This window comes from Canis lupus, chromosome 11 (assembly GCF_048164855.1).
Source record: "Canis lupus baileyi chromosome 11, mCanLup2.hap1, whole genome shotgun sequence".
NCBI classification, from domain to species: domain Eukaryota; kingdom Metazoa; phylum Chordata; class Mammalia; order Carnivora; family Canidae; genus Canis; species Canis lupus.
The window spans coordinates 59,182,797-59,198,657 of NC_132848.1; the positions used below are offsets into that span (position 1 = coordinate 59,182,797).

General features: G+C 38.1%; 1 long non-coding RNA gene across 3 annotated transcripts in view; it reads right to left on the bottom strand.

Annotated features, from left to right (window-relative positions):
- The window catches only part of LOC140600262 (uncharacterized), a 62,257-nt gene that overhangs the window by 28,907 nt on the left and 17,489 nt on the right, over positions 1-15,861 (bottom strand). For 2 of the 3 annotated variants that reach the window (XR_012003478.1, XR_012003479.1), the window contains one exon: positions 2,395-5,017. This is a non-coding gene — a long non-coding RNA (uncharacterized lncRNA). Of the gene's footprint in view, positions 1-368; positions 417-2,394; positions 5,018-15,861 lie in introns of those variants that run through there. The other variant, XR_012003480.1, reaches the window with a different exon arrangement.

Below are 15,861 nucleotides of genomic sequence, written 5' to 3' on the forward strand. Positions count from 1 at the left end.
AAAACAAAAACAAAACAACATATCATGAGCCTTTAAATGTTCCAATATTTAGTCCCAGTAATTATATTTCTGAAAACAAGTGCTAGGATTATAGTCCAAAATGGTTATGATATTTCAAAATTATCTAATAATATATACAATTCTAGAAAATTTTATTTAAAAGGTGGTTTAAGATCATGGGAAAATGTTATAACATTAAGTAGAAAAGCAGGAGGTTACGCTTATTTATTATCATAACGATGCAAAATAAATTTATTATGATCATAACTATGTAAAGTAAGCATCTCAAATACTGCAAAATCTCTAAAATGCTAGCCTCGTTACACTCAAAGCATGAGGGAATAATTTTCTTTTTCCTTTCTACTTACCCATATCTTCCAAATTTCTTTTACAGTGAGCACACATTACTTTTATATCTAGAAAAATAAAAATACATGAAGACTACTTTAGTTGAAATTCACAGAAACACAACTCAAATTAATTTAAGCCAAAAAGGGAAAGGAGTTGAAGAGAGAGGGAGAAGTAGGGAAAGAGAAGTTCATGGAAGGATTTGGTTTCATTCAGGCCCAGGTGGAAATTACATCATCAGGTCTCTCTCTTCTACCCTTCCCCCAAATCTCAGCTCAGCCTCCTCTGTGTAGTGACCTCATTTTCTTCCCTCTTCCAGACTGCCAGAGAATTAGGTTGCCCACAGCTCTAGGCTTATAGCATCTGCTTTAGGAATCCCAGTGCAAAGAGACCTCTCTCCCCCAATGTCTACATATCGACCCCTATGCAGGACTCACAGCCTCTGTAGGCCACATGCTCACTTCTATACTCATCACAATGTCTGAGGAAGGCAGGATCAGGATTCGATGGGCTTGTGACCTGTGCCCATATCTATTCCAGAAGGGAGGATCTGGTCCTACAAGAACGAAATAGCATGATGGCCAGCCAGAATAAGGGAAGTATCGCGCAGCACAGTATACTATCACTGTTCACTGTTATCATTCACACTCTTGCCTTTCTGAAAAGCAAATTCCAAAAATGTCCTATACTGAATTTAATGTAATAACCCTCATGTACCGTTCATCTTCAAACAAGACAGCATAAGGTCTCATCCAGTAACTACCTTGTCTTAAAGTCTAGTATCTCTGGCCCATATGCTTTCCTCCTAGTCAGATGGAAATGGGGGTCCTCCTGGACCTGAAATGCAAATAGCAGCCCAATTGCTTCCCTTGCAGTGAAGTAAGTTCTTTAGTGATTCAGTCTTGCTGCCCCTAGGTCTATACATGTGGGAAACAAGTCTCCATTTCCCATCATATTCTAGGATGGCACCACCTCAGCCCCCAGCTTCTTGTTGGTCTCATTATGGAGCCTGGGTATTGCTTTAGGCTTTGAACAGTCAAGAGCTTTGTTTCCAAGTTGGATTTTTCTGGTAATACAATCCTCTTCAGGTCTCAGCTGGCTTTTCTCCAATTTTGTACGTGGAGATTTCATAACTAAGCACCAATAACAGAAATGTTAGCCTTTCCTCATTATTTCATTCTCTTAGCAACAGATCTCAGCTTTGCCCACCCTATAGGCTCTCACTTTATTGTCTTCCATGATGGTTAACCTGCCCCTAGGCTGCAGCCCAGTAAGGGCTGTTCTGCCACAGGCATGATTTCTAATTATACTTGGCAGGGAAGAGCACAGTTGTATAAGAGAAAGGGGCAAGGGAAACAAGGTTCACTAATTTTTACCGAGTTATCTGGTGTTTCCTGCCTCACTCCTTTGTATCAATTTTAGACTGAGACACAGGATTCAACTTTTTCAAATCAGCAAGAAAAATTATTATTTGACCCTCAGTGGTCCTGGAATGCAAGCTAGAAGCAGAAGGGGCCTTTGTACTTTCAGAAAGGTGAGATTGGATTCAAGCTTGTCCCTTCTTCTTAGCTCAGCGGGGTTCTTCCTAGCTCCTCCACGTTTGCATCACCCTGGCTTGTCAGTACATCCAGAGAAATAGGGTACCATGTTTGATTGGGCCTGGGTCATGTGCCCACCTCCAATTGCACAGGGCTTCCTGGAGAAAGGGAAGAGGAGTAGGAATCCATGCTGAGGTCAAATATGAGCTACCGTTTTACCTTTATTTTTAAAGAAATTTAGCACTTCATGTAAAAATTAGCAAATTTAAAACTGAAAATGTATGAGTAGAAAAGATTCTTAGGATCACACCCTCATGCTTAAAAATTGCAAGGTGATCTCAAACAGAATGAGAAAGAGCCAGAACCAGGGAACAAGGAAAATAACAGAAGACTTTGTCACCCCATTTCACAACATCAGAAATGCAAGAGCTGATTCTGTAAATATTCAGCGACTTCCTTAGCTTTCAACAACCAACAGCTTTCACATGTTTGACAGGTACAGTCTAAATTTCTTTTTTTTTTTTAAGATTTTATTTATTTGAGAGAGAGAGAGAACATGTGAATGAGAGAAAGAGCACACAAGCACAAACAGAGGGAGGGGCAGAGGGAGAGGGAGAAGCAGCCTCCCCACTGGGCAGGGAGCCTGACATCGGGCTTGATCCCAGGACCCTGAGATCACGACCTGACCCAGATAGATGCTTAACTGACTGAGCCACCCAGGCGCCCCACAGTCTAAATTTCAAAAGTACTTTTAAAAGGTGCATCAGTTAGTGCTCCATCCATCAGTCTCATCTACATAGGAGGGTTTGTTTTTAGAAAATATTCTGTTACTAAAATCTTGCTTCTAGGTTTATCTTAGCATTTAGTGGCTACCTATATTGATAACCTAAAGGATTTCTTCTCCAGTCAAGAGCTTTCTGTTAGCTTTGAACATCCTCACTCAGAAGCTCTTTCAGTTCCAGCCCTTTTGGTTTTGTGTCTTGGTTCTCTGTCTTGTTTTTCCCCATAATCTCTAATCCAATCTGGATCCCTGGACTTGTGGGTCTGCTCCTCCAATGCATAGATAGACTGGAGAATAAACTTTCAACAATCTGCTGATTTCTTTTTTGAGTTAAAAGAATTCTCTTTTTTATTTCAGATCAATTTTAGATTTACAGAAAAGTCACAAAGATATCATAGAGAGTCCCTGTAGGTCTTTCATCCAATGTCACATAATGTTGGCATCTTACCTAGCCAGGGTGCGTTTGTCAGAACTAGGAAATTAACCCGAGTACAGTACTATTAAATAAACTCCAGGCCGTACATGGATTTCACCAGTTTTCTACTAATGTTCCTTTTTATTCCAGGATCCAATCCAGAATAGCACATTGCATTTAATCTGCTAAGTTTTAAAACAAGCTATTTTTCAAGTCATTTCTAGTTAAGCTATGACAATTATGAGGAACGTGGCATTTTAATATTTAAGATAAAATATTCATCAGCAAAAACAACACAAGTTGTCAAGATGCCACTTGTTCTGTGATTATGAGCTCTTCTGGGGAAGAGTCTCTATTATTTGTTTGGCATATTTTAGCTATATATAGTTTCATACATTCACTTCAGGATGTAGTTTTCACAGCAATAAGAGTTGAGAAAAGTATAAGAAAACTAAAACATTCTAACTTAGTAGAAAACACTTTCATTATTCCTAATGGCATTAGTAGAGTTGGGATTTTATTCCAGTGACATGCTATAAAGGTAGTGGGAATATAATTCCTGAATACATTACAGATCAGATCCAATCATCATAGTCTAAGCCACAGAAACCACAAAAGACCACAGAAATAAATTTTTGTCCAACCAGCTTCTCTGGGGGAAGAGTACTTGTCAACAAAATCCAAAAGTTCTCTCCAGGAAAAGAAAGTTCTCTCCAGGAGAAAGATGTGGAATAATTTGGAGGAAAGTTAAAGTGACTATGCAATTTTACACAAAGATCTTTTCAGATCTATAGAAGCTATCTTGAAAAAAGTACTTTTTAAAAATTTGCATGTGTCTTTCATTTTAAGAGAACAATTCTGTAAATATTATAACAAAAGAGTTGTGAAGAATTCAACTTGAAGTCAATTTGAGAACTTTTCTAACCCAACAGAAATATAGAATTTTGCTAAGTATATATTCCATCAAGTACCTGCCACAATCAGTAGTTATTTTCAGGTGTTGCGATCAATCACAGCAATCACATGAGAAATTCCTGTGGAATCTCTCTCTTTCTTCATCCCAGAAAAAAAGATTTAAGACTTATTTAAATTATTTTGTAAAACCCAAAGAAAGCAAAGACAAGTGAGAAAAGCAATGGGTAACAACAAAATATTTTGCCAAACATTAGCTTGTAAGTAAAGAAGGCAAATGAAGGTATTATGTATTCAGGTTTTCATTTAGCAATTTGTTTTCTGGAGGAATAGGGAATATATTAATTTGTCTAACTAATTTATAAAAGAAAGAAAAACTGAATATTTACATAGCACCTTACTGCTTCTTACTCATTTCTCATTATAATACATTGAATGGTTAATGGGCAACGTATAATTTAGGCACAGTTGCCATGGGTGCTGGCACAAAGTATACAATGCCTAATTGTCCTCTGAAGCCACTTCAAATGAAACCTCCTCTGTGAAATCTTCTGATTGCTTCCAGCCCCCATTAAAGAATTTGCCCTGTTTCTTCTGTACTTCTAAGATATGTAACCAATTTTACATACTTCTATGATAGCACTTTCCACATTGTCACCTCTTTCAGGAATAGCATCTTATCCAATATTTTATCTACATTGGTAAGTGGCAGTGTTACAGACTGCGTTGTTTCTTTCCCTCTGCCTCCAATTCATTTGCTGAAGCCCTATCCCCAGTAACTCAGAATGTGATTGTATTTGGAGATGGGGTCTTTAAAAGTAGTTGAAGTGAGGTCTTTGGGGTGGGGCCAAATCCAATCTGTTGTTATAAGAAATTTGTACCTGCAGAGAGACATAGGGCTGAGCATACACAGAGGAAAGACCACACAAGGACATAGCAAGAAGGCTGTCATTTGCAAGGCAAGGAGAGAGGGCTCAGAGGAAACCATAACTGCTGACATCTTGATCTTGGACTTCCAGCCTCCTGAAATGAGAGAAAATTAATTTCAGTTTAAATAATCCAGTCTGTGTGTATTGCTAGCCCTAGCAAACTAGTACAGATTGTCACAGGTGAATGACATATATATAGTAAGTGTTTTAAAAATGGTAGTTAGTATGTGTAATCAGAAGTTATTATATGTATATATACTTCTTGTATATAGATTATTCATGCATATGTTTAGCAAGCTTTAGGGATTTATATGTCTCTGCATTCATATCTCCTTTAGGGTTGCCTTTAGGTTCTATGGCTAAATGCTTATGGCATTAAGCAAACAGTGAATTGTTTTTCTAAAGCTCTGTTCAAGAAGTTTGGAAAGTATTCTTAGTCACTACAAAGACTTCTATCATGGGTAAAATTCATTCCCTAAGGTTAATAATTTTGTTCTATGAATCAATTGTACAAACATTTTATTCAAACAAAGGACATAGAAGTTTTTCAAGATTCAAATTAATTTGGGAGATAAGCAGCTCTGGACTTAATTTTTTCAATAATATTTTTCATAGATTTTTATTTTTTCAAAATTATTTTTCATAAGACAAATGGTGAGGAAATAAAGTAAGAGTTGATAATTTTTGATAAAAACCACAAGAATAAAAATCCTTAGAAAAAACTGTGTCATAAAATTTCAGGCTTTATCTGTATGATTTGTGGATGGAAGGAAAAGTAAATGCAATTCTCAGCACTGTAAGAGCTTCCACTCACTTGTCTTGAGGGCCTTGAATGATCTGGCTCCAGGCTACCTGTTCTCATTTCACTTTCCACCTTGTTCCCCTCTCTCTCTGTTCTTCAGCCTCAGAAGCTTCCCTATGGATCCTGAAACATGCTGAACTAATTCCACTTGCCTGGAGGACTGCTTTTTCTGAGAGTCATATGACTCACCCTTTCCCCTTTATTCTACACTCTACTTCAATGTCAATGATCAGGGAGGTCTGCCCTAATCATCTGGTTAAAGAGCATTCCCTGTCATTCTGTCTCCTTACCTCCCCCGCTCCCCAGCATCTATTAATATCACAGCATTATGTCTTTGTTTACCTGCTTATTGTCTCTCTCCCCCCTACCAGATTTTCAGCTCATGAGAACGGGGGCTTTGTCAAGAAATATTGGTTGGATAGAAATATGTAGCATCAAACATTACAGTCTGAGATATCAGCTTTCAATATTCTTTAATGATATAGTGAATATTACAATGAAGTAGCCAAACAGTGCTAAAGAGATGTTATTGATTAAGTACATCAGATTATCCCAGAAATCTCTGTATCTGTTATTCTGTACTATGTAGATGACCCCTTTGAAAATGTCTGTTCTGCTGAGAATTTTTGTTCAGTATCTTGGAACTGCCCCTGGTCCTCAGAAATGGATCCTTCATACCTATACAGAGGAATGCTGTCCAGGAGAAACATAATGTGCACCACATATGTAGCTTAAAATCCTCCAGTAGTAATATTTTTTTAAAGTAGAAAGAATAGTTGATAATTTTAGTATTTTATTTAACCCAAGATATCCAAAGTATTATAATTTCAACATGTAATAAAAATAAATACAATCATTAATGGGTTATTTTAAATTCTTTCTTATTTTAACTTTAATTATTTTGCCAGTGTCTCAAAATCTGATGAGTATTTTCCACTGGCAGCACACCTCAATTCAGATGGTAAGTTTTAACAATTAAAGTGAGATGTAGTTCTACCCAAATAACGAAGTTGTAGGTAATGGGAATATATTTTACATTGCTTCAGTTTCAAAATTTAAACCAATAACAAATAAAATGAAAAATTCATTTCCTCAGTGCACTAGCCACATTTCAAGTGTTCCATAGCCACATGTGGCTCGTGGCTTCTGCATTAGTGCACATACAGAGCATGCAACCCCCTCTCCTGGCCATCCTGGATTGGAGCAGCAGCAGCCTTCTGATCACAGCTCAGCCAATCAGATTCTCCCACCCAGGAATTTGAATTTTGAACGAGGATACAGAGATCAGAGACGTTTGGCTCTGAGTCATGTTAATGGCAGATTTCCAAAGAGGAGGTTTGTGAGCAGCTGTTGTCAGGGTCCCCAGAGCTTCCTTGTCTTCTGCCTTTCCAGAGGCCTGTTTGGTAGTTCAGTTCTTCTTGGATTCCATGAGAGAGCCTAATAGATTTTCAATAAGTTTTTATTTTCTCTTGAGCCAGCTCTAGCTGGTTTCTGTTGCTTGTAATGACATTAATAAAAAAAAAAAATTTAAATGAACAAAAACCCTTCACAAATTTCTTTAAAAGGAAATACATAAGAGAACGTAATTACACAAAAGGGTATACATTTATGCAAAAGTGCTTTTAATACCTTAGAAAAATCATAATTGTCCAGAGTGTCATCAACTCCCAACAGAATGGAGCAGGGTGTAGATAATTCAAAACAGTAAATTGTTACAAAAAGAGCATCTATTTGATTTTGGAATGCATTTGTGTGAATTGGGGGTGGGGATGAGGGCAGAGCAGAAATAAGATACAGCTTCCTAATTGTTTTACAGAGAATTTAATCAGCATGAATTCTCCAAGAATGACGTTGATCACACAGCAGGTGCTTGATAAATGCATGTTGATTAATTGACTTAGAATACACCAGCTGTCGATGAAAGAATGTGATCCACAATCAAACCATTTGACAGAAGAAAGCCAGGATGGCTTTTAAAATTAGTAACAACATGGAATTCTATATGCAAATAATCCCTTCTTTGGTTCCCTTCCTTGATGAGAACAAGATAATCATACTCTGCTTTGGGAGGAAGGTGTTTAGTGTTTAAGGCTGTAAAGCTAGGTGAACACATTCTCTAGTTATTTGTTCCCAGTTTCCATTAAGAACTTGGAAGGCTTTTTGGTTGCATATATCAAGGCTGTGTGTGGGTGTGTGTGGATGGGGCTTGGAGGCTGGGGGAAAGAAATGCAATAATAAATCATCCCTCCTGATCATGGGGAGCTTTGATTTTATCTCTTCTTAGCATCAGATAATCAATATTTAAATTTCACAGCATAGAAAAATAAAGTAAAAAAGAGTTTCAGAATAACAGGTTTAAATGGGTGGAGGTGAATCTAATTAATCTAGCATAGAACTACCAGACTAGTTATACTCTAGTATGACTACCAGTTTACAGAAAGTATCAGAAATAAGAATACACACAGGGACACAATCAGTCAAATCCAAAATATGGAATATTCTACAGAACAAATGACCTGGCTTTTTAAACAAATAAATACTCTATAATTATGTTGTAAATGTCAAAACTACTGGAGGATAGTACCATCTCTGGTAGAACATTGTTTTACGATGAGTTCCCTACATAGCAGATTCCCACGTGGAAAGCTGCATGCAGTTTATTGGAGAGAGACCTCTGGGGAAGTGAGGAAGGTAAAACTAGATAGTGGAGAAACTGAGCCAGTGATGTTTCAGCTGAAGCCGCAGGCAATCTATGGGGAGTTCTGGACCAAGGATGACTCTTCAGAGTTGTCCCAAATTGAGGCCAGGGTTGGCCAGGTTTTATATTTCTGCCTCAGCCAGTCACCGATGGGCTGCCTCGTAGGAGGGGCTAGAACTTTAGGAGACGCAGTTCTTTGCAGCCAAGAGGTGTTCCTAGTGAAAGATGTGGTTGTGAGCTAATAATGGCGGTTGACATTCCCAGCAGCTGGGGAATAGGAATTTTGGCTCACTCTCCCTATACCTTAACGGTATAGGTATTTTGGCTGACTCTCCCTATACCATGAGAAGGCCTCTTCATGGAGCACAATAGTATTCACTACAATAATGTGAAGTGGGACACTGGCTGGAAAAGATGTGGAGTCAATAGATGATATTTTTCCAGAAATGGAAGATACTACAGTATGTCAGATACTAATGGAAGTGATTCAGTAGGGAGGAAACATCAATGATGCAGGAGAGGGAAAGAACAATCACCAGATCAAGAACCTGGAGTATGTGGAATGTACTGAACAACCACAGGTAGGGACCTAAGAAAGGAGAACCAATGTTATATTTATTGTTACAGGAGACAAGGCAGAAAATATGGGCATGGATGCTGGCAGGCCAGTAGCTGTGGTGGTAGCTGTACAAGTTCTCTTCTCCGTGAGGCAGGAAGCAAAATCATCAACCGAGGGCTCAGGAGATGCTGGAGGTTGAAGAGAGAGGAAAGAAATGAAACAGTCCTCTAGGAAAGGTGGAGAGAAATGGGCTGGAGAAGGTACTGGGACTTTACTAAGGGCCCGTTTGAAGTTGAGGCCATGAATTTACAGTGAGTATCTTCTGTGTGGTGGGTTTTCTCTAGTCACATCTAGCTGATGTGTGGGGCCTGGGAAGAGGGTTGGCTTTCACTGGGGTAGGGGTCTGGCCATGAAGTACAGCGAAGGGAGAGAGGAGTAAGAGAGTATGCAAACGAGTAATGATAATGAAGCATGGAATATAAACTGAGGAAGTACAGAAGACAGAGATGAAAAGATGCTAATGACCTGTAGGTTTCAGGAGTAGAAGAATTGTGGGACTCAAGGTATAGGGAGAGTGAGCTGGGAAAATAAGAAATGGTAGTACATATAAAGCAAAAATATAAAGTCAAAAAATTAGGGATTTGGGAAAATAGGCAGTCTTATGCACTGATAGTGGGAATATAGATCTGTATCCTTTCTCCTGGTGGTAGTAGTGTTGGAGAGGGGAGAACATTGCATTTTTATCTATCAAAATGTTAAATGCCTTTGACCCAGCAATTTTTCTTCCTGGAATTAATCTAAACAATTATAGTTGCACGTTTGCATAAAGATATAAGGGTGTCCTTTGCAGCATTGTTTGTAAAAGCAAAATACTGGAAACAACCTAAATATCCATCAATAGGGGGCTTAATAAATAAGTTTATGATACAATTTTAAAGGCTGGTATGCTATGCAGTCATTACAAAAGAATGATTTTAAAAATTATTATTTTAAAACCTTACTGTGGGGATGCCTGAGTAGCTCAGTTGGTTAAGTGTCTGCCATCAGCTCAGGTTATGATCTCAGAGTCCTAAAATTGAAGACACATCATGCTCACTGCTTAGTGGTGAGTCTGCTCCTTCTTCTCGCTCTGCCCCTGCCCTCAATTCATGCTCTCTCAAATGAGTAAATAAAATCTTTATAAATAAATAAAGAAATCCTCAATGTAATGGATTCAAGTGAGGGTCATCAGGGGATACTAAAACCACCAAGTCAGAGGTTATTAGGGAACAGGATATTTACATGGTCTCGAAGAATCACCCCATAGACTATTGATTACAAAGGGGAAGGATACCTTAGCACTGGAGAAATACTAGCGGATACCATCTGAAGAAGATGATCATTAGCATTATCACCAATGAGATGAACTGGCATTATATGTCTTTTGATGTGATGCAATGGGAAGTGAACACTTCTACTATGATATTCTTATAAAAAATGTTTAATCTTAAGAATCTAATCATGTTGAAGGACTTAGCTCAATTCAGAATGTAGGGTATTCTACAAAGCAATTGCATGGACTCTGCAAAAAATGTCCTGAAAGGCCTCCCCACCCTTGCCTCCAAAAAAAGCAAGGAACAACAAAGTAAACTAAAGAGATATTTCTGATATATATATAATGAAAGAGCTTTGATTGAATTCTGGATAGAAAAAAGCCAAAAAAAAAAAAAAAAGCTATTTTAGAGGATAACTGGGGAAATTTGGATATGGGTCATGTCGCAGTATGTTAATATTAAATTCCTTGGGTCTGATATGGGATTGTGGTTTTGTAAGAAAATGTCCTTGTTGTAGGAGAAACACGCAAGTGGTGAATTGTCATGCTGTCTGCAATGTGCTTCCAAATGACTCAGCAAAAACAAAAGAGAAAGCAAATGTGGCAAAATTTTTTAACCATTTATGAATCTAAATAAAAGATGTACAGACATTCATTGTACTAATTTTTTCAACTTTTTTCTGTAGGTTTGACATTTTTGAAAATAAACTTTTGGAGAAAAGAGGGTAATATAGAGCTCTAAGTACCGATTGTTATGTTATTATCGTTGGAACCAAGATTTTCAGCCTAAGTGAAAAGAGATGGAAATATAAAATCAAACCAGCCAAGTAAAACTCCAATCTTAAATTTGAACAGTCTTTTTTACATGACCTCTAACGGCCCCTGTGGAGAGGAAAATGAAATCTTAGTGTCTAATATTTCTATTAACAATATTTATGTAGTTACAATATTTACATTGTTATGTTATTATTAGTAGTAGTTTTCAATTTTTAGAAGCAGCCTATGAACCAAACAGGGAAAACTTAAATACGGTTACTAGAGACAATATAAATGCCAACTTTTATAGGGGAATTAATCTTCTCATCTCATGTAATGATTTACCAATAAATCAAGACATGGCAATAAAAGCCCCTTATTTAGAACTAGGGAAGTAGCCTCCAAGAAGCCTTGAAACAGAAACAATTAAAAGTGATTCCTTTTGGGAAACTGAATTAGGGGTGGGAGAGGATGGGGCAGTAGACAATCGTTTCCATTATAAGCCCTATCATATTACTGCTTTTCCCCCTGTGTCTGTGATTATTGAGATAAAATGTTTTAAAATAAGAAAATTTTAAGAAAGCAAGGGGAATGGCCTACAATTCGTAGCGCCTGTACAAGCCTAATAAAAACCTGATGTTTAAATTTTATCAGTTTCACAGATTTCAGGGTGGAGTTGGTTATTAGGGGATATATAAGCATCCACAGCAGAAGAGCCTCCAGTAGAGGAGGAGGGGAATGGGGGTGGGAGAGAAGGGAAAGGCAAGGCAGAGAGAGAGGAAAGGGGAGGGGAGGAGAGGGGGGGCAGAGAGGGAGAGAGAAGCTTTATTGAAATATAAGATTTGGCTGTCAGAGTAATTTTGAGTATTAATCATACTATTCTCTATACAGTGGTGTCCCAGCAACTAGAAACTTGAGCCAAAGCTCTGGGGAAAGATGGCTATTAATTTAGAAAAGAGTGAAATCCCTGGAGCCTCTGAAGGTGTGAGTTGTGCAAAGCAGCTCTGCTCTGTAGACATCTGGAGGTGGCAGGGAACACTGCTCTCTTCTCAGCAGGCTACAAAGGCTGCACAGGTACCAAGAAGGATCCTCCTGGGCACCCCTGGACTCCTTGCAGGAGCACATGCAGTGCCTGGTGGATTTTAAGAGAGAGATGAGGTTTTACATTGCTGTGAGTGTAGGCTAAGCTAGAAAAACACTGTTTTCCTAATGTTATTACAAGCCATGGTAGCCACAGCCATGTGTGGCCTATAAAAACATGATCAGCACAACTGATTTTATAGCAAAAAGCATTAAGGGAGACAAAGAGCATTATAGCGTGATTAAAGATACATTAAAAAGGGAAGCATAAATGCTATAATGGCAAGCCTCAGATATAATCCAACAATAAAATAGAGTTTTGAATTGACAGAGATACAAGGATAAACCCTTCTGGTTGCAGCATTCTAGGAGAGAACATAGGGGTAGATTATACCATTGTTCCTCCATATCCCCTATGAAATGGCTTATGTTCATGCTGAATAGCCGTCAAGTTTAGCCTTTTGACTTGCTTTGTCCATGGAATACATGTGGAAGTGACATATACCCCCCGACCTGAGCAGAAGCTTTAAGAAACATTCTACTACGCTTGCTTAGTCATGAGCCAGTGTGTCTCATATAGAGGCTGCTTCTTCAGTCTACATCCTGGAATGAAGATCCCAGAACAGAGCTGTAGTCAACATGTGCAGTGATTGAATAAACCTTTGTCGTCGTAAGCCACCGGGAGTTGGGTGGTTGCTTGTTCATAGCCTAGTTTTCACTAGGCTAACGAATATATCACAATCTTCAAACCCTTTTGCTACCAACACCTAGAAAAGCTAGTTGAATTATAACAAATATAATTTTAAATGCATGTGTAAACTCCTCCAGGACCTCTAAATTAAGGGATACTGATGCAAACTATAAGTGTTTGAAATAATGCTGCAGCTATAAATAGCCATAAGGGAAAAAAAAAGGAGAGAAATGCAACAAATTAACCTAAAAAAATCTAGAAAAGGAAGTGGGTAATATCATAAAAGCAAGAAAACGGGACATATTAAAATTAAAAGCAGAAATGAACAAACAGTAATAGAAAAGCAGAACACTAAATATATGTTTCTAGAATGTATCCCCTCCCTGTTGTGGTCCTTCTCTCTTTATTAGGCTTAATAATAAACTATCACGTTTGATGTTCACCTTGAGAAAACTAATATGTTTTTGGTACATTAATAAATGACATTTAATAAATTAAGTTCACATTTAGGAATGATTTAAATTCTAAACAAATGTTTATGCTTACTTTCAAATAAAACAGAATACATTCTCCAGCAGAAAATCTACATCTTGAACATAGAGTTATCATGATCTAGGTCAGTGTTTGTCAGTTGAGGGTTGCAACCTAATGAATCATGAAATCAGTTGAGTGGGTTGCAATTTACATTAGAAAGCCGTAGAGAATAGAGGCATGTGGGTGGCTCAGTTGGTAAGTATCCCACTTTTGATTTCAGCTCAGGGCCTCAGGGCCTGATCTCAGAGTCCTGAGATGGAGCCTCGCCTTGCACTCTGAGCTGAGCATGGAGCCTACTTAACATTCTCTCCCAGGGCACCAGGGTGGCTCAGTTGTTCAGAAGCTGCCTTTCACTCAGGTCATGATCTCAGGGTCCTGGGATCAAGTCCCACATCAGGCTCCCCAGAGGGAGCCTGCTTCTCCCTCTGCTTATGTCTCTGCCTCTCTCTCTATGTCTCTCATGAATAAATAAATAAAATCTTTAAAAAAAAAAAAAAGGAATATCCCCCTCCCCCTTCCCTTGCCTCTCCAGGATACTCTCTCTCTCTCTCTCTCTCAAAAAAAAAAAAAAAAAAAAAAAAAAAAAGAAAAAGAAAGAAAGAAAGAAAAAGAGGAAGAGAATAGAACTGAAAATACCATGTGCAATGCATGTAGTAAAGATATGCGCTGTTTCATGAAACATTGGTTTGAGTAATATGTGTGTGGGGGAGTTGTGTATGTACTAGGTTGACATCAAAATGTATATCTTACTGTAGGTAGTGGGTTAGGGTCAAAAAAGTTTGAAAGTCAACTGATATAGGTCCCTGTATTAAAAGTTATGGTCAAAATATTTCACAACTGAATAAGCTTGGTTGGGCATAGCCCAGTCAGAACTAAAAGCTGGATGTGGTGTCAGAACAGGCCTCCAGGGAACTCCGCTATGCCAGAGTTGTCACCTTTTGTTCCTGGATTGAGAGTCCCAAGGGAAGAGCAGGAAGGTCAAGGCAGGAAGTGGGTTTAGAGCAGTGGCTTTATGCATAATAGGTTTTCTATTGCTGCAATAAAAAAATTGCCACAAATCTAGCGGCTTCAAACAACACAAATTTGTTATCTTATAGTTTTGTAGGTCAGCAATCAGGTTAATGTCTCACTGACCTGAAATCAAGGCATCAACACAACTCTATTCCTTTCCAGAGGCTCTAAGGGAGACTCTGTTTCCTTGCCTTTTTTTCGACTTTTGGAGGCTGCCCACATTCCTTGACTTGTGGCCCTCTTCCTCCATCTTCAAAGCCTCTTCCTCCAAAGCAAAACATTGCATCTCCCTCTTCCATAGTCTCACCTTTCTCTGATCTCAGATGGGAAAAAAGTTCACTTGTAAAGATCCATGTGATTAGATTGAGCTCACTGGATAATCTAGAATAATCCTATTTCAAGATTCTTAATCACATCTGCAAAGTCCTTTTTGTCATGTTAAGTAACACTTTCACAAGTTCTGGAGGTGGTGGGAGTGGACACTTTTGGGGACCATTATTCTAACCGACCACAATGTGAATGGACATGTTTCATTGTTTGAACAAACAGCATAGCCACATCTGTACTGACTGCCTGAATGGAAGTGGGTATAGGTGGTCTATGAAATGGCCCCTCTGGGTCTCTATGTAGAACTCTAGGAGGAGTGTGTCTTGAATGTTCACCCTACTATCTCAAAGAGGAGAGAGGGGAAAGTTTAAATTACACAAGCCAATATAACTTGATCCACTGCTTTCACCTTTCCAGTATTTTCCTAGGAAGGTTAGTTATTAAACAACTACTTCAGATCCATAGGAACTGGGAGAGCATTGTGCATGAACTCAAGAAAAGTACCTGACCGAAATATTCTTCCTTTTATCACATGTGAAAAATTTAAATGCACATATATATAAACTTACTTTATTTTTCTATTAATTTTCATTGGTTATATAGTATGTATTTCATGATGACAGCAAGTGGAAGCTTTAAAAAAAGTAGTTTTAGAAACCCAACTTTCATAATTCTAAAACATTTCACAATTCTAAAAGTAGTCTCTAGAACAACATTGTAGATTGGTACCCCACAAAATATGGTCATTAACTTAAGATGTATATCCTCATATTTATACACTCTTGCAAGGAGCAAAGTTCATTTTAAGGGCTAATGTTTTCAGTTCCCAAGACTCTAAACATTAAATGTACTGTACTAAAAAGTAGAATTTTCAAAACAATTTTTGAAATGATCTGTACATACTTACTCACAGAATATCATCCCGTTCAGCATTGCTCACTGAATGTTTTTTATGCAACTATCAAAATAGGAATTAACTCGTTTTTGAGTCAGATAAGCCACAAAATTCCAGTGAACTCTAAGGAAGGATTTTGTGAATCTGAGGGAGGGTAGAGGAAACGTAAAGTCTAAAAAAATCCACATGAGGTATCAACTGATGGTAACATGAGCTTTTTACAAGTGCTAGTGGATATGCCCTGGTGGAATATGAAAGGAAGCTAATTTTGGG